Source organism: Capra hircus, chromosome 15 (assembly GCF_001704415.2).
Source record: "Capra hircus breed San Clemente chromosome 15, ASM170441v1, whole genome shotgun sequence".
Taxonomy (NCBI): Eukaryota; Metazoa; Chordata; class Mammalia; order Artiodactyla; family Bovidae; genus Capra; species Capra hircus.
Window position 1 is genome coordinate 33,854,432 of NC_030822.1, and position 19,199 is coordinate 33,873,630.

Sequence of the window (19,199 nt, forward strand, 5' to 3'; positions counted from 1 at the left end):
CTCTATAGAGAGCATTCATACTTCTACTTATTACTGAACAAAAGTGTCTGGAGAGCCCATTCCATTCCATCTAGTAAAATGTATGATATTCATAGGCTACATTACATAGCTAATGCAAAAGTCTGATAAATAAGGACATTGAATCAGCTACCACAATTCTATATTTTCTAGCCAGTACACCCAAATACATACATTTGCAATTTGTAGTAAATTGAGAGTAGTGTGGGATGCTCATTGATTTTTAAATGATATGTTAATTGACTTTTAGAGGAGGTCATGGCAACCCACTCTGTTATTCTTGCCTCAAGAATCCCATGGAGTTAGGAGCCTGGCAGGCTACAGTTCATAGGGTCTCAAAGAGTCAGACACTACTGAGCAACTAACACTTAACTGACTTTAATATAAATTGACTTTAACCTTGGGATCTGCAGACAAAATGACACTTTACAGACAGTTTGATCACCCTCTTCATTTTTAGGAGAGGAGAATGAGGTACAGAGGTATTAATGTTTTACTGATACATTAGTGGTTAATCCAGGGATAGAAATGTGTTTTTGAGAATCTTTTGAGCGTATGTCCCATTTCTAATTCTCATCCTCTTCATATGTAAAATTAGATAATTTAATTCAATCATCAAAAGCAGGTGTATATTTTGGGGGAGGTTTTTGCTTAAAAAAATGCCCACCCCCAAAAAAAAGTTAAAGAAAAATCTGGTGTGTCTCAAGATTTGTTTTTCTTTTTTTTTCTTTCTTACTTTGAATATTGCAACTTAATCATGGCTATGTACTCGTCATGACTGGGGCAGCAGGGTTACTAGCAGAGGCTAACTGCAGTTAAACTACACAAATTGGAAGTAAATTGCCGCACATTTACTTTGAAGTGTACAAAACTCCCTGTATAGCACAGGGAGGTCTGCTCCATGTTGTATCATGTAACAACCTCAATGGGAAAAGAATTTCAAAAACAGTAGATACATGTATATGTATAACTGAATCACTTTGTTGCACACCTGAAACTATCACAACTTTGTTAATCAGATATACTCCAATATAAAATAAAAAGTTAAAGAAAAATATGAACATAATGTTCCATCCATTATATTCTAGAGAATATGGAAATATTCAATTTTGAAAATTATTATTTGCTTTGTTAGTTTTCAGTTTGTCTTTTAGTGTGCACTGTTATGAGAAAAATAATGGTTGTTTTTTCTTTTTACGTAAAAGACTCTGAGTTTATGTTTTTGACTCTTGCCTTTCAGAATGGTCACCATTCATGCCCACACACATCCCTATAGCTCAGTCTGCCTAAACAGCTCTGCCCTTGTCAGATGAGTTCCTTTATGCTGCCTTTCTTCTGAGTTCCCTGTGATGGTAATTTTTAAATTGCAGAATCCCTGCCTTTCACATCAGTCTTATTTGCAAACTATTGTTAATTAACTTGTTCTAGTTACAGTGGAGAATGTATATTATTTCAGAAATAAGGATGGGAAGAAATGTCATATTCAATAATCATATTGATCAATGATGATAAGTAAATGATCCCTATCATATATATATTAAGGTTGACATTAAACAAAATACATTTATGTATATCATAAGTCAAATTTTGAAGTAAGAATAACTATCAGAGTTAGCCATGAGCAGTGGTATGCCCCATTTTATACAACAGTAAAGTAGGTTTGGGGAATTTTTAATTTTATGTAAGTTGAGTTTTTTTTTTTTTCTCCCTAAATATTTCTAAGAAAAGTTTCCCAGTATTCAGGTCTCTTTAAAATCTCATATTGTAAGTTATCTTCTCAGTTTCTTTATTCTAAAAACTGACTGGAAGACACAGACTGAAAGGAACCCATGTAAATAACAGTGAAGAAAGAAAGCTTTGATAAAAGTGATTCATGAAATGTCGAAGTCAAATGCTATTTTTACACATTCAGTCTTTATTTAAATTAAGATATATAGATGACTTATAATTAGAAATGTGTTATTAATCCTTGGTGGCTCAGATTGTTAAGCATCTGCCTGCAATGTGGGAGACCCGGCTTTGATCCCTGGGTTGGAAGATCCCCTGGAGAAGGAAATAGCAACCCACTCCAGTACTCTTGCCTGGAAAATCCCATGGATGGAGAAGACCGGTAGGCTACAGTTTACGGGGTCATAAAGAGTCGGACACGGTTGAGCGATTTCACTTTCACTTTAGTATTAATGCATTATGTGCATATGTGTGAATATATATCTATACACATGGTATATGTTTATGCATATATATGGGGCTTCCCTGGTGGCTCAGATGGTAAAGAATCTGCTTGCAGTGCAGAAACACGGGTTTGATCCCTGAGTCAAGAAGATCCCCTGGAAAAGAGAATGGCTACCCACTCCAGTATTCTTGCATGGAGAATTCCAGGGACAGAAGAGCCTGGTGGGCTGTAGTCCATTGAGTTTCAAAGAATTGGACTTGACTGAACGACTAACACCTTCCCGTTTTTTCATACATATATATGCACTTCCATGGTGGCTCAGTGGAAAAGAACCCATCTGCCAATGCAGAAGATGTGGGTTCAATCCTTGGATTGGGAAGATCCCCTGGAGAAGATAATAGCAACCTATTCCAGTATTCTTGCCTGGGAAATCCCATGGACAGAGGAGTTTGGTGGGCTACAGACTATAAGGTAGCAAAAAGTTGGATATAAGTTAGTAAATCAACAACAACTAAATATATATATATATATATATGTGTGTGCACTTGTGGTAAGTTGCTTCAGTTGTGTCTCAAAGAGTTGGATACAACTTGACAGCTGAACAGCAAATATATACATATAAAATCCTTATAATTTGCAGATTCAGTATTTGTAAACTCACCTACTTGTTAAAATTTACTTGAAATATCAAAACCAATACTCAGAGTGTTTTCATTGTCATTGGTAATTGTGCAAAGGCGAGCAAAATATTTGAATTGTCCAATACACATGTTCCCATCTCCACAGGGTGATGTTCTGCCTTCTTGTTTCAGATCTTATACTATAAATGAGTACCCTTTCTTGCAGCCTCTTTATAATGTGTTTTGTTTCTCATTTTTGTGTGTCCAGTGGTGATTTTTGTGTACAAAATGGCCCCCAAGCAAAGGGCTGAAGTGCTGCCCCTGTTCCTAAACACAAAGCTGTGATTTACTCTATGAAAGAAATAATATGCTGGATAAGCTTCTTTAAGGCATGAGTTATAGCACCGTTGTCCATGAGGTCAATGTTAGTGAATCAAAAATATTATGCATCCAGTAAAGAAAGAGGAAATTTACAATCTGCATATGAGGCTGCTCAGACAAGTGCTTAAGTAACATTTACAGTGTGTGATGATGCTATGGAAAAATGGGAAAATGGCTAAATTTGTAGATCATGAGATAGTAGTCAATTAAATAACATGTAGTGGGCAAGCTGGTTGTGAGGGCAGAATCCAAATATATTTACAGACACATCACCCAGGTTGAGGAAAATGTGTAACCGTTTTTGACTAGTTTTATTATAATGAAATACTGCATGTGATTCCTTATTTGTAAGAAATGCGTATTAATTGTGTTTAACATATATTAAAATGAATCTTTAAACAGAAACACACACACAAAAGATTACATGCTAATTGGTTGATGAAAATGTGTCCAGAAGCCCAAAAGAACTTCATGCTGTATTTCTCCAAAGGAAAGATGGTTCAGAATTTACTGGAGTGTTTGCAATGACTTCACAGAACATAATTGCAGCAAATAATGAGGACAGATTATGTCTGTATGTATATGTATATATGTTTATATTATGTATATCCATATATATTCTGAAATTCTAGTCTATTGAGATATACAGGAAAATATATGCATGTTTACATATATATACATACACACATGTTTATGGCATCATTAATATGTTTGAAAAAATGTTTACTTAAAGAAAAAGTTAACTAAATTATGAAACTTCTACAGTATTCCATGTTATAGGAATTTTAAAAATGAAGGAAGCCCAAAAGTTTTAATTACAGAGATGTCTGTTTTGTGACAGTAGATGAAAAATTCCTGAGGAGCAAGCAATATTTATTATATGAAACTCATTTTTATTTTAAATAATTCCTACATATATTCTGGTATTAAAAAGCCTGCATATCACACTCTTTAATCAACTCTGATAAGAAAGTAAGGAGAGCAAAAAGAAGAATCAATTTACATTGTTTGAGTTTTATATAAGAAAATGCATTGTTTCAGTTTAAATAAGAATATCCTGTGTGTTTTTCATGAGATGTGGTGTAATTTTGACCTAATTGATTTTTCATATATGTAGAAGTCACAAAAGTTTTCATATATATTAAAGATTATATAATTTTGTGTTTGCAAAGTTATCTAAGCATAAATTTTAAATGCATTGAAAGGTAAAAACAAGCTAAATAAAATACTATATATATGAAATCTAGAAAGGGGAAATCAACAATAACACAATAATAGTGGGAGACTTTAATACCCCACTCACACCTATGGACAGATCAACTAAACAGAAAATTAACAAAGAAATGCAAACTTTAAATGATACATTAGATCAGTTAGACCTAATTGATATCTATAGGACATTTCACCCCAAAACAATGAATTTCACCTTTTTTTCAAGTGCTCATGGAACCTTCTCCAGGATAGATCACATCCTGGGCTATAAATCTAAACTTGATAAATTCAAAAAAATCGAAATCATTCCAAGCATCTTTTCTGACCATAATGCATTAAGATTAGATCTCAATTACAGGAGAAAAACTATTAAAAATTCCAACATATGGAGGTTGAACAACACACTTCTGAATAACCAACAAATCACAGAAGAAATCAAAAAAGAAATCAAAATATACATAGAAAGTAATGGAAATGAAAACACAACAACCCCAAACCTGTGGGACACTATAAAAGCAGTGCTAAGAGGAAAGTTCATAGCAATACAGGCATACCTCAAGAAACAAGAAAAAAGTCAAATAAATAACCTAACTCTACAACTAAAGCAACTAGAAAAGGAAGAACTGGAGAACCCCAGAGTTAGTAGAAGGAAAGAAATCTCAAAAATTAGGGCAGAAATAAATGCAAAAGAAACAAAAGAGACCATAGCAAAAATCAACAAAGCCAAAAGCTGGTTCTTTGAAAGGATAAATAAAATTGACAAACCATTAGCCAGACTCATCAAGAAGCAAAGAGAGAAAAATCAAATCAATAAAATTAGAAATGAAAATGGAGAGATCACAACAGACAACACAGAAATACAAAGGATCATAAGAGACTACTATCAGCAGTTGTATGCCAATAAAATGGACAACGTGGAAGAAATGGACAAATTCTTAGAAAAGTACAATTTTCCAAAACTGAACCAGGAAGAAATAGAAAATCTTAACAGACCCATCACAAGCACAGAAATTGAAACTGTAATCAGAAATCTTCCAGCAAACAAAAGCCCAGGTCCAGACAGCTTCACAGCTGAATTCTACCAAAAATTTCGAGAAGAGCTAACACCTATCCTCCTCAAACTCTTCCAGAAAATTGCAGAGGAAGGTAAACTTCCAAACTCATTCTATGAGGCCACCATCACTCTAATACCAAAACCTGACAAAGATGTCACAAAAAAAGAAAACTACAGGCCAATATCACTGATGAACATAGATGCAAAAATCCTCAACAAAATTCTAGCAATCAGAATCCAACAACACATTAAAAAGATCATACACCATGACCAAGTGGGCTTTATCCCAGGGATGCAAGGATTCTTCAATATCCGCACATCAATCAATGTAATTCACCACATTAACAAATTGAAAAATAAAAACCATATGATTATCTCAATAGATGCAGAGAAGGCCTTTGACAAAATTCAACATCCATTTATGATAAAAACTCTCCAGAAAGCAGGAATAGAAGGAACATACCTCAACATAATAAAAGCTATCTATGACAAACCCACAGCAAACATTATCCTCAACGGTGAAAAATTGAAAGCATTTCCCCTAAAGTCAGGAACAAGACAAGGGTGTCCACTTTCACCGCTACTATTCAACATCGTTCTGGAAGTTTTGGCCACAGCAATCAGAGCAGAAAAAGAAGTAAAAGGAATCCAAATTGGAAAAGAAGAAGTAAAACTCTCACTGTTTGCAGATGACATGATCCTCTACATGGAAAACCCTAAAGACTCCACCAGAAAATTACTAGAGCTGATCAATGAATATAGTAAAGTTGCAGGATATAAAATCAACACACAGAAATCCATTGCATTCCTATACACGAATAATGAGAAAGTAGAAAAAGAAATTAAGGAAACAATTCCATTCACCATTGCAATGAAAAGAATAAAATACTTAGGAATATATCTACCTAAAGAAACTAAAGACCTATATATAGAAAACTATAAAACACTGATGAAAGAAATCAAAGAGGACACTAATAGATGGAGAAATATACCATGTTCATGGATCGGAAGAATCAATATAGTGAAAATGAGTATACTACCCAAGGCAATTTACAAATTCAATGCAATCCCTATCAAGCTACCAGCCACATTTTTCACAGAACTAGAACAAATAATTTCAAGATTTGTATGGAAATACAAAAAACCTCGAATTGCCAAAGCAATCTTGAGAAAGAAGAATGGAACTGGAGGAATCAACTTGCCTGACTTCAGGCTCTACTACAAAGCCACAGTCATCAAGACAGTATGGTACTGGCACAAAGACAAACATATAGCTCAATGGAACAAAATAGAAAGCCCAGAGATAAATCCACACACATATGGACACCTTATCTTTGACAAAGGAGGCAAGAATATACAATGGAGTAAAGACAATCTCTTTAACAAGTGGTGCTGGGAAAACTGGTCAACCACTTGTAAAAGAATGAAACTAGATCACTTTCTAACACCACACACAAAAATAAACTCAAAACGGATTGAAGATCTAAATGTAAGACCAGAAACTATAAAACTCCTAGAGGAGAACATAGGCAAAACACTCTCAGACATAAATCACAGCAGGATCCTCTATGATCCACCTCCCAGAATTCTGGAAATAAAAGCAAAAATAAACAAATGGGATCTAATTAAAATTAAAAGCTTCTGCACAACAAAGGAAAATATAAGCAAGGTGAAAAGATAACCTTCTGAATGGGAGAAAATAATAGCAAATGAAGCAACTGACAAACAACTAATCTCAAAAATATACAAGCAACTTATGCAGCTCAATTCCAGAAAAATAAAGGACCCAATCAAAAAATGGGCCAAAGAACTAAATAGACATTTCTCCAAAGAAGGCATACGGATGGCTAACAAACACATGAAAAGATGCTCAACATCACTCATTATTAGAGAAATGCAAATCAAAACCACAATGAGGTACCACTTCACACCAGTCAGAATGGCTGAGATCCAAAAGTCTGCAAGCAATAAATGCTGGAGAGGGTGTGGAGAAAAGGGAACCCTCCTACACTGTTGGTGGGAATGCAAACTAGTACAGCCACTATGGAGAACAGTGTGGAGATTCCTTAAAAAATTGCAAATAGAACTACCTTATGACCCAGCAATCCCACTGCTGGGCATACACACCAAGGAAACTAGAATTGAAAGAGACACATGTACCCCAATGTTCATTGCAGCACTGTTTCTAATAGCCAGGACATGGAAACAACCTAGATGTCCATCAGCAGATGAATGGATAAGAAAGCGGTGGTACATATACACAATGGAGTATTACTCAGCCGTTAAAAAGAATTCATTTGAATCAGTTCTGATGAGATGGGTGAAACTGGAGCCAATTATACAGAGTGAAGTAAGCCAGAAAGAAAAACACCAATACAGTGTACTAACACATATATATGGAATTTAGGAAGATGGCAATGACGACCCCGTATGCAAGACAGCAAAAAAGACACAGATGTGTATACCAGACTTTTGGACTCAGAGGGAGAGGGAGAGGGTGGGATGATTTGGGAGAATGGGAATTCTAACATGTATACTGTCATGTAAGAATTGAATCTCAGTCCATGTCTGACGTAGGGTGCAGCTTGCTTGGGGCTGGTGCATGGGGATGACCCAGAGAGATGTTGTGGGGAGGGAGGTGGGAGGGGGGTTCATGTTTGGGAACGCATGTAAGAATTAAAGATTTTAAAATTAAAAAAAAATAAAAAATTTAAAAAAAACAAAAAACAAAAAACAAAAACTGGGCCAAAGAACTAAATAGACATTTCTCCAAAGAAGGCATACGGATGGCTAACAAACACATGAAAAGATGCTCAACATCACTCATTATTAGAGAAATGCAAATCAAAACCACAATGAGGTACCACTTCACACCAGTCAGAATGGCTGCGATCCAAAAATCTGCAAGCAATAAATGCTGGAGAGGGTGTGGAGAAAAGGGAACCCTCCTACACTGTTGGTGGGAATGCAAACTAGTACAGCCACTATGGAGAACAGTGTGGAGATTCCTTAAAAAATTGCAAATAGAACTACCTTATGACCCAGCAATCCCACTGCTGGGCATACACACCGAGGAAACCAGAATTGAAAGAGACACATGTACCCCAATGTTCATCGCAGCACTGTTTATAATAGCCAGGACATGGAAACAACCTAGATGTCCATCAGCAGATGAATGGATAAGAAAGCTGTGGTACATTTACACAATGGAGTATTACTCAGCCATGAAAAAGAATTCATTTGAATCAGTTCTGATGAGATGGATGAAACTGGAGCCGATTATACAGAGTGAAGTAAGCCAGAAAGAAAAATACCAATACAGTATACTAACACATATATATGGAATTTAAGAAGATGGCAAGGACGACCCTGTATGCAAGACAGGAAAAAAGACACAGATGTGTATAACGGACTTTTGGACTCAGAGGGAGAGGGAGAGGATGGGATGATTTGGGAGAATGGCATTCTAACATGTATACTATCATGTAAGAATTGAATCACTAGTCTATGTCTGACGCAGGATACAGCAGGCTTGGGGCTGGTGCATGGGGATGACCCAGAGAGATGTTGTGGGGAGAGAGGTGGGAAGGGGGTTCATGTTTGGGAACGCATGTAAGAATTAAAGATTTTAAAATTTAAAAAATAAAAAAATGAAAAAAATGAAATCTAAATTATAACTCAGTCAAGATAAGCAGAATATGGTTGCTAGAGGCAACACTCTACCAATGAACTTAAAAAAAAAAAAAAAAACTTAAAATGCATTACAGACAATCTGAAGCAATGGAATGACACAGGAATGTTTCAGAGAACAGAGAAAGTGGACTGGAAAAGCTACATTTGCAGAGCCACCTGTTGTTCCTGAGGATAAAGCAGGAGGAGAAGAACAATTTTTTTGCTAGCAGAAAACCATTTTTAAAAGTCAGGAAAAAACAGCAACCAAAAAAAAAAAAAAGAGAGAGAGAGAGAGCAGGCAATATAAGTATCTAACTGCAGGTGAGAAAGAATAACCCAGAACTAAGACTGATAATGAAGTAGTTTTCACATAACATATTGGCTGAATGGAGCTTTCCCAGTGACTCAGACAGTAAAGAGTCTGCTCACAATGCAGGAGACAATCTCTCCCGCAATCTCTGGGTTGGAAAGCTCCCCTGGAACAGGGAATGGCAAGCCACTCCAGTCTTCTCAGCTGGAGAAGAATTCCATGGACAGAGGAGTCTGATGAGGCACAGTTCATGGGGTCGCAAAGAGTCAGACACAACTGAGCAACTAACACACACATGCATACACACACACACACACACACACACACACACACACACACACACATTGGCTGAATGGGAGACCGAAAATAAAGAGAACTTTAGGGGAGGTGGGAAAGAGTTTTTGGCAGTCTTGCCCTGCTTGACTCACAGGATTATTAAGCTGGGTTATGGATTGTATACTTAGCTCACAGTTGAAAGCTCTAGCAAGCAAAACCTTACATGCAGAAATGTAGACAATAAAGTGGGAGAGGAATCTCAGTTGAGTCACAATCTTGACTAGATAAATGTAATAAATCCTGGCTGGTAAAGAACCTTCCTGCCAATGCTAGAGATGCAAGAGATGCAGGTTCTATCCTTGGGTGGGAAAGGTCCCCTGGAGAAGGAAATGGCAAACCACTCCAGTGTTCTTGCCTGGAAAGCTCCATGGATAGATGAGCCTGCTGGGCTACAGTCCATGGGGTCAGAAAATTTTATATGTCAAATCTGACACCCTAGAAAAATTACTAGATTTGGCAAGAGACAGGAACATGAGTTCAGAAACATGGAGAAAAAGAAATAATTGAAACAAATGCACAGTTGTTTTTTATTGTAATTATTAGTCAAGAATTTTCAAGTAATGGTGTTTAATATGCTCAAGGAGACAGCGAAACAAATAGTAAATAAATGAGAAAATTGAGAATTTCACCAAAATATACCAAAATTAAAATTAAATAGAGAGACAAACAGATAGGAAGAATGAATTAGATGGATATTATAAAAACTATAAGCCACAAAAACGAAACCTAATAAATCCAGAAGGCAGAGTTACAAAAGCAGAAGGTAGGATTAGTGAATTAGAAAAAAAAGTTAGTTGAAAATAACAAAGCAAAGTCTATAGGTCAAGATATATTACTAGAGAAAAAGAAATACTTTACCATGATTAAAAGGTCAATCAACCAATAAATTATATTTACTTTAATATTTACTTAATAAATGGAAGTGTCTAACTACTCATAGCTTAAAAATAAAAATTCAGTAGTTCTAACAGGAGAAATAAACTACACAGTAATCCATATTCATGGTGGGAAATTTTAATTCTATTAAATGCTAAAAACACAACCAAGGAACTATAAAATTATAAATAATGAATTAATATAACATTTAAAATTTTGATTATAGACACATAAATATATAGATATGGAAATAGTTACAGATATAAATAATACTGCACTCAACATGTATATCAACAAAAAGTGACAACAGAACGGGTCATGGAAAAAGTTTAAATTTGTATTTTTAAAATACACTTTAGTGGAATATTATTAATGGTAACTATCTAAAAAGTTAATAATAAGACAGGCATGATGAAGATTTGCAAGATTAAAAAAAAAGAACGATGATAACAACAATGAAAGCCATAACTGAGTCCTTAATAGTTACTAAGTCCCAATGTAAAGACCATTATATAAAGATATCTGCCATATTACACTATGACAACCACCATCCTTCGTTCCCAAAGAGACTTATTTTTATTCATAGTTAAAAGTTAGACAGCTTAATTTGTGACTATAAACGTTTTTCCAATGCATACATTTAGGAAGTGACTAAATAAAGTTTTGAACCAAGTTCATTTGACTCCAGAACTCTCACATGTAACCAATTTTGACCATTTTTTTCATACCAAATTGAAATCTGCTTTTTCTATTAAATATACTTGGCAAACATTTGATTGCTTGCACTCAATGGTGATGAGCTTGAATAACGAAACCTATCTATGAAATATTATCATTAGGATATGAAAATCTTAATAAAAAAACAAAATGAGCTTTGCTTAACATTAAAAAAAAAAAGAAGGCAAAAAAAAGACATTTAGAAATCAATATAGTAAGAATTCCAGGGCTTCCTTGTGGCTCAGTGGTAAAGAATCTGCCTGCCAGTGCAGGGGACACAAATTGGATCCCTGATCCATGAAAATCCCACATACCATGAGGCAACTAAGTCCATGCACGACAACTACAGAGACTGCACTCTAGATCCTAGGAGCCACAGCTACTAAAGCCCTGGCACTTTGGGGTGTGTTCTCTGCAACAAGAGAAGTCACTATAATAAGAACCCTGTGCACCACAACTGGAGAGTAAGCCCTGCTTCTTTAACTAGAGGAAAGTCCTCACAGCAATGAAGACCAAGCATAGACAAAAATAAATAAATTTAAAAATTAATAATAATTTAAAAATTCATAATTTCTGTCCAGGTCTCTTAGACCTCCATCCTTACTAGGTCAAAATTTGTTTGTTGAATCAAATAATTGAGTGAACTTTAGAACAATGTGGTCTACAGTAAGTTTAAAAGTTGCCTTTATGTTCAGAACATTCATAGAAATCCAAAATGCCAAAAATTCTTTTTTCAAATTGCTCTTTTTGTAAAGAAATTAAGTAGACACTTAAGAACAATAAAAAATATAAGGATAGCATTGTATGCTACAGTCCTAAATTTGTCAGAAAAAAACATTTCATGGCATGAGACTCACCAGTTTGGTAGCATAAAATACTTAGTAAATATAACTTCATGAAGAAGGATATATTTATAGACATTTATGTCTATAGTCGGAGAAGGCAATGACACCCCACTCCAGTACTCTTGCCTGGAAAATCCCATGGACGGAGGAGCCTGGTGGGCTGCAGTCCATGGGGTCTCTGGGAGTCGGACACGACTGAACAACTTCATTTTCACTTTTCACTTTCATGCATTGGAGAAGGAAATGGCAACCCACTCCAGTGTTCTTGCCTGGAGAATCCCAGGGACAAGGGAGCCTGTTGGGCTGCTGTCCATGGGGTCGCACAGAGTTGGACACCACTGAAGCAACTTAGCAGCAGCAGCAGCAGCAGCATGTTTATAGTAGACCAGAAGGAGACATTCAAGGGGTGGATTTTGATGAGACAAAGTAATCATTAAAGATTTTTTAATAGCTGGAGAATAGGGACTTATATACTAAACATAGAAGGTGGCTCCTGTGATTCTAAGTATAAGAAAAAATTCAGTTATGTTCCACTATGATCTATAGAGGGTCTCTGCATTTTGTTATTTCACTCAAACATGGCCTTGGTGATAAGGAGAGTCATGAGTTCTGATTCTTCCTTCAGACTATTATTTAGTCTGTGAACACCATATCATCCATTATATTTCACATTTTATTAATGTATTCATCAAGTAAGATGATACTCCAAACCACTAACTGGATTTGCAGATCACATATGCTCAAGAGATGACACATTAAATCCATAGGATCAACTAGTTCTTTCAAATGTCAAGTCTGACCTTGAAACAGAACATTTTTTATTACCTTATTTTGAATGTTCTTGGTCTTCACCCCATAGACAAAAGTGTTAAGGAAATGTGGAACCAGCAGCTAAAGAATGGACAAAGTGATACATACGTAAGATGAGATATATGTGGTAAACCTGTGAGTACAAAAAGAGAGAAAAGCAGTTCTTCCAGTTTTGGAACTGGAGCTGGAAGAAGATACGTATGTGGGGAATACATGTATTAAATGCCTTAAGGCATGCCTCTTTCTGGGGAAGGTGTAAGACAGTGATAAATATTTGTGTATAGGACAGGGTGATCAAAATAAGGTCAAAGTCACCAACAACAATAGCTTCAAGGAGACCATAGAACTTATCAACATCTGCAGTGGCAATCCCTACAAGGGCCATTCACAGTAAGCATAGGATATTAACTGAGTTCTGTAAAAGGTAAGATGGCACTTTAGGAACAATATGCATGGGATGAAGAGAAAGGTTGCCAGCAATGTCACTCCAACTCCAATGTCAGTGACTAGCTGTTGAGTGAATATGGTGGCATGCCTCAGAGAATAACAGATTGCTACATAGTGGCCCAGAGCCATGGCCAGCAGGACTCCCAGGTCAATACCCTGACATGCGTGGATGAGCCACATCTGAAAGAGGCAAGCCTCAAATTATATCACCAACAAGTGAGACCAAAAAATTCCAAGCATCTTGGGGACAACGTTGGTGCTAAGTGCAATGTCTGTGGCTCCCAGCATGGCCAGGAAAATATACAGAGACTCATGGAGACTGGGTTCAGATTTGATGATGATCAAAAGTAGAGAATTTGCCATCAAAGCAATGATGTACATTGCACAGAATGGAATCCCAATCCAACACTGTACAGGTCAGCACAGAGGGCATAAACACAGTGTCATTCATAATAGACATGGCAGTTTAGGGGTCACCTTAGCGAGGGGGCAACACTGGACAAACTCTGAATCTCTCTACTCTCATATACCTATGCTATTTTCAGCCAGTCACTCAACTACTGAATGACAGAAATAAGAGAACAGCTTCATTAGCTTATCGGTTTTTTTCCAATAATGAGAAAATGACAATATTGAGACCTATGGAAAGTTTCACCAGTACTCACTTTAGCACAATTATCCCCCCATTATCAGTGACTCAGTTCAGTTCAGTACAGTCACTCAGTCGTGTCCAACTCTTTGAGACCCCATGAATCGCAGCACGCCAGGCCTCCCTATCCATCACCATCTCCCGGAGTTCACTCAGACTCATGTCTATCGAGTCCGTGATGCCATCCAGCCATCTCATCCTCGGTCGTCCCCTTCTCCTCCTGCCCCCAATCCCTGCCAGCATCAGAGTCTTTTCCAATGAGTCAACACTTCTTATGAGGTGGCCAAAGTACTAGAGTTTCAGCTTTAGCATCATTTCTTCCAAAGAAATCCCAGGGTTGATCTCCTTCAGAATGGACTGGTTGGATCTCCTTGCAGTCCAAGGGACTCTCAAGAGTCTTCTCCAACACCACAGTTCAAAAGCATCAATTCTTCGGTGCTCAGCCTTCTTCACAGTTCAACTCTCACATCCATACATGACCAATGGAAAAACCATAGCCTTGACTAGACGGACCTTAGTCGGCAAAGTAATGTCTCTGCTTTTGAAGATGCTATCTAGGCTGGTCATAACTTTTCTTCCAAGGAGTAAGTGTCTTTTAATTTCATGGCTGCAGTCACCATCTGCAGTGATTTTGGAGCCCAAAAATATAAAGTCAGCCACTGTTTCCACTGTTTCCCCATCTATTTCCCATGAAGTGATGGGACCGGATGCCATGATCTTTGTTTTCTGAATGTTGAGCTTTAGGCCAACTTTTTCACTCTCCTTTTTCACTTTCATCAAGAGGCTTTTTAGTTCCTCTTCACTTTCTGCCATAAGGGTGGTGTCATCTGCCTATCTGAGGTTATTGATATTTCTTCCAGCAATCTTGATTCCAGCTTATGTTTCTTCCAGTCCAGCTTTTCTCATGATGTACTCTGCATAGAAGTTAAATAAGCAGGGTGACAATATACAGCCTTGACATACTCTTTTTCCTATTTGGAACCAGTCTGTTGTTCTATGTCCAGTTCTAACTGTTGCTTCCTGACCTGAATACAGATTTCTCAAGAGGCAGGTCAGGTGGTCTGGTATTCCCATCTCTTTCAGAATTTTCCACAGTTTATTGGGATCCACACAGTCAAAGGCTTTGGCATAGTCAATAAAGCATAAATAGATGTTTTTCTGGAACTCTCTGGCTTTTTCGATGATCCAGCGGATGTTGGCAATTTTATCTCTGGTTCCTCTGCCTTTTCTAAAACCAGTGACTACCACAGCATAAAAACTGAATATTTGGACTCCATGCCTATGATGAGGCCCATGTGATCAGGCTTTTTTGTCATGCTCCTCTTCCTATGGCACTCCATCTTCTCTTTTGTTTTTTAATGTTTCATTAAAATCAGAAGAAAAATGAAAACGAAAAAAGAAAAAAAATGGAATAATACATTATACAGAAAGACATCAAAGTCCTTGGGCCCCACTTTTCTTTCCTCTCAGCTTTCTCCCAACTCTTTGCTGCCCTTTCACTCTAGCAGGTCTTATTTTTACAGAACAATCCAGTACTGCAAATAACAAGATGTCTCCTTACCATGAGATTCCTTCTCAGCAAAGAATTTTCAAATATGAACTTGCTTCAGTGCCCCAACATCAGATAGACAATGACAACTGCATATTTTTTTTTGACCTTGGAAATTCTGACATAGGACACAAGTCTTATGTCTCCACTTCTCCGGCTTTTTCATGCCTATAGTACTCAATCTGTCTCTCTACCACATATTCTGCAATTTGAAAATATTAGTTAATAAAATTAATAGGGTTAGAAAGTTTGTAATGGAGGAGAAGAGAGTCCTTGGATGTTTCACCAGTTGAAAACAACTTTCTTGTCAAACCTCTATGAGCAAAACACAGGAGGACAAGGAAACTGAAAAGTTGGGATTTAGAGCAGGAACTATTTTATTTCAAGGATAAAACAAGGACTGTGAGCAACTCATGCTCTTCTTATTCACTCTACTTACTTACTCTTGACCATTCAGCATCATTCCAAAGATTTCCAGGTGCATATCAGTGATCTAGGCAGGAGTGTGTTTGCAAATGGTAGGACAGATGGGGCTTTGTTGCTTAGCAAGTTCTGTAAGGAGCTTCCTAGGTGGCACTAACGGTAAAGAACCCACCTGACAATACAGAAGACAGACATAAGAAATATGGGTTTGAACACTGGGTCAGGAAGATCCCCTGGAGAAGGGCATGACAACCTACTCCAGTATTCTTGCCTGGAGAATCCTATGGACAGAGGAGACCTGCAGGCTAGAGTCCATAGAGTCACACCTTATTTTGGGGGGCTCTAGAATCACTGCAGATGATGATTGCAGCCATGAAATTAAAAGACACTTACTCCTTGGAAGGAAAGTTATGACCAACCTAGACAGAATATTAAAAAGCAGAGACATTACTTTGTCAACAAAGGTTCATCTAGTCAAGGCTATGGTTTTTCCAGTAGTCATGTATGAATGTGAAAGTTGGACTATAAAGAAAGCTGAATGCAGAAGAATTGATGCTTTTGAACTGTGGTGTTGAAGAAGACTCTTGAGAGTCCCTTGGATTTCAAGGATATCCTACCAGTACATCCTAAAGGAAATCAATCCTGGATGTTCATTGGAGGGACTGATGTTGAAACTGAAACTCTAATATTTTGGCCACCTGATGCAAAGAACTGACTCATTTGAAAAGACCTTGATGTTGGGAAGTTTGAAGGCATGAGGAGAAGGGGAAAACAGAGGATGGGGTGGTTAGATGGCATCACCGACACAATGGACATGAGTTTGGGTAAACTCCGGGAGTTGGTGATGGACAGGGAGGCCTGGTGTGCTGCAGTTCATGGGATCGCAAAGAGTAGGGCATGACTGAGCAACTGAACTGAACCAAACTGAACATGCTCAAACAGTCCAAACTCCCTCTGGCCTTGAGGAAGAGTTTTGAAAGGCAAATTTGTAGGGAAGGCTACAGAGTGTGTGACCTTCTTCTGATTGTTTGGTGGTGTGGTAACAGGATATTGTTCTACAAATTTCAATTAGCAGCCTTCTGCTTCCGGCTAGTCTGGAGTCTATGTCCATGTCAATAAAAGGTTACCATTCTCCACTGGAGTAGGGGCTCAGTTCCCATAGTAGAACTCAAGCTATGTATCAGATTGTTATACGTATCCCTTGAAGAGTTACTAGTAAGAAAGCTCTGCCTTATCTCCACACTTGCTCTTGACTGCTTTATTTTTGCATTCTTCCACTTCCTTTGTTAGTAGCTATTTGAATCAGCCCTTTGGAATTCAGAAAGTTCTAGGAGACTGAAGCCTTCCCCTGCAAATAAGGAATAGGAGACTTGAGAGTGCTTTTGTTCCCAGGGCAGCCCCCACAAGGTCCTGCTCCATTTCAACTTGTTTGCCAAGTACTGCACCAGGAAAACATTCATATATCTTTTTTTCCCCTCAAAAGTGTTATGATTAATACTAAAGAAATTAAGCATAATAACTGAAAACCTATGAAACTCAGCAGCTGTCTACTGAGAGATGTATCAATACATTTGAATTACATTTTTATACCACCTCCACTGCATTTCCCTACCCTCTTTTCATAGTTCCTAGATATTCTATACCTGATGATTATTTCCAATGTGCTTTCCTGAATTTTTAACAGCACACTCTCTCTCAGTCTATTTTCAACAATAGTTTTAACACAATGAGGTACATCTAATCTGGTAATATTATCATATTTCAACTGTCTATTATCACTTTCACTATTCACATCTCATCTTACTATGGTTATCTGTTATGTTTTCAATTCCTTTACTCTTCTCTGGCTTCATTAGAGCTCATCCAATATGTGACAGAGTCAAAATATCCCTGAGGTTCATTCCTTCTCCCCTGCAAATGAACGTGACTGAATAAAAAATATACATATTGTGGAGTATTACTCAGCCGTTAAAAAGAATTCATTTGAATCAGTTCTGATGGGATGGATGAAACTGGAGCCAATTATACAGAGTGAAGTAAGCCAGAAAGAAAAACACCAATACAGTATACTAACACATATATATGGAATTTAGGAAGATGGCAATGACGACCCTGTATGCAAGACAGGAAAAAAGACACAGATGTGTATAATGGACTTTTGGACTCAGAGGGAGAGGGAGAGGGTGGGACGATTTGGGAGAATGGGAATTCTAACATGTATACTGTCATGTAAGAATTGAATCGCCAGTCCATGTCTGACGTAGGGTGCAGCTTGCTTGGGGCAGGTGCATGGGGATGACCCAGAGAGATGTTGTGGGGAGGGAGGTGGGAGGGGGGTTCATGTTTGGGAACGCATGTAAGAAAAAAAAATAAATAAATAAACATAAAATAAACGTAATAAATAAAAAAAAAAAAAGCTACCAGGGACTTCCCTGGTGGTCCAGTGGTTAAGACAAAAAAAAAAAAAAAAAAAAAAAAATATACATATTGTAAAGAACCCAAATATCCATAAGTGAAAGGATAAATGAATTTTAGTATATCCATGAAACAAAATACTATTTAACATAAAAAAAGAGAACTATTGATGAATGCCTTGGAAAATAATTGAGGTAAGTGAGAGGGGAAAAAAAAAAAAAAGACCAAAAATGAAATTACATATGGTATTACTGCATTTGAAATCATGTATCTCTGACTGGGACTTGAACTCAGCCAAAATCCATATTGAGACTTGAATTCATGGTCTTTAAACTGAAGTCCCACCTGATCTTGGGACTTAATGAAGCTCAGATTCTTGATGTCTCATCAATGAATTCAGTGAGAGATAAACTGACAGATAAGAAGTGGAATTATTTAGAGAGGAATACACTTCGCAGACAGAGTGTGCACCATCTCAGAAGATGAGAGCAGCCTCAAAATATGTTGTGGTTAGTTTTTATGGGATGGATAATTTCATAGGCTGAGTGGGAGGATTATTCCAACCATTTTGGGGAAGGGGTGGAGACTTTCAGGAACTGAGCCACTACCCAAGTTTTAGTCTTTGATGGCCTTGAAATTGTCATGGTGCCTGTGGGTGTGTCATTTAGCTTACTGATGTGTTACAATGAGCG

The 19,199-nt window shown here is 37.2% G+C and overlaps 1 pseudogene; it reads right to left on the bottom strand.

Annotated features, from left to right (window-relative positions):
• LOC102186686 lies at positions 13,004–13,931 on the bottom strand (annotated as a pseudogene).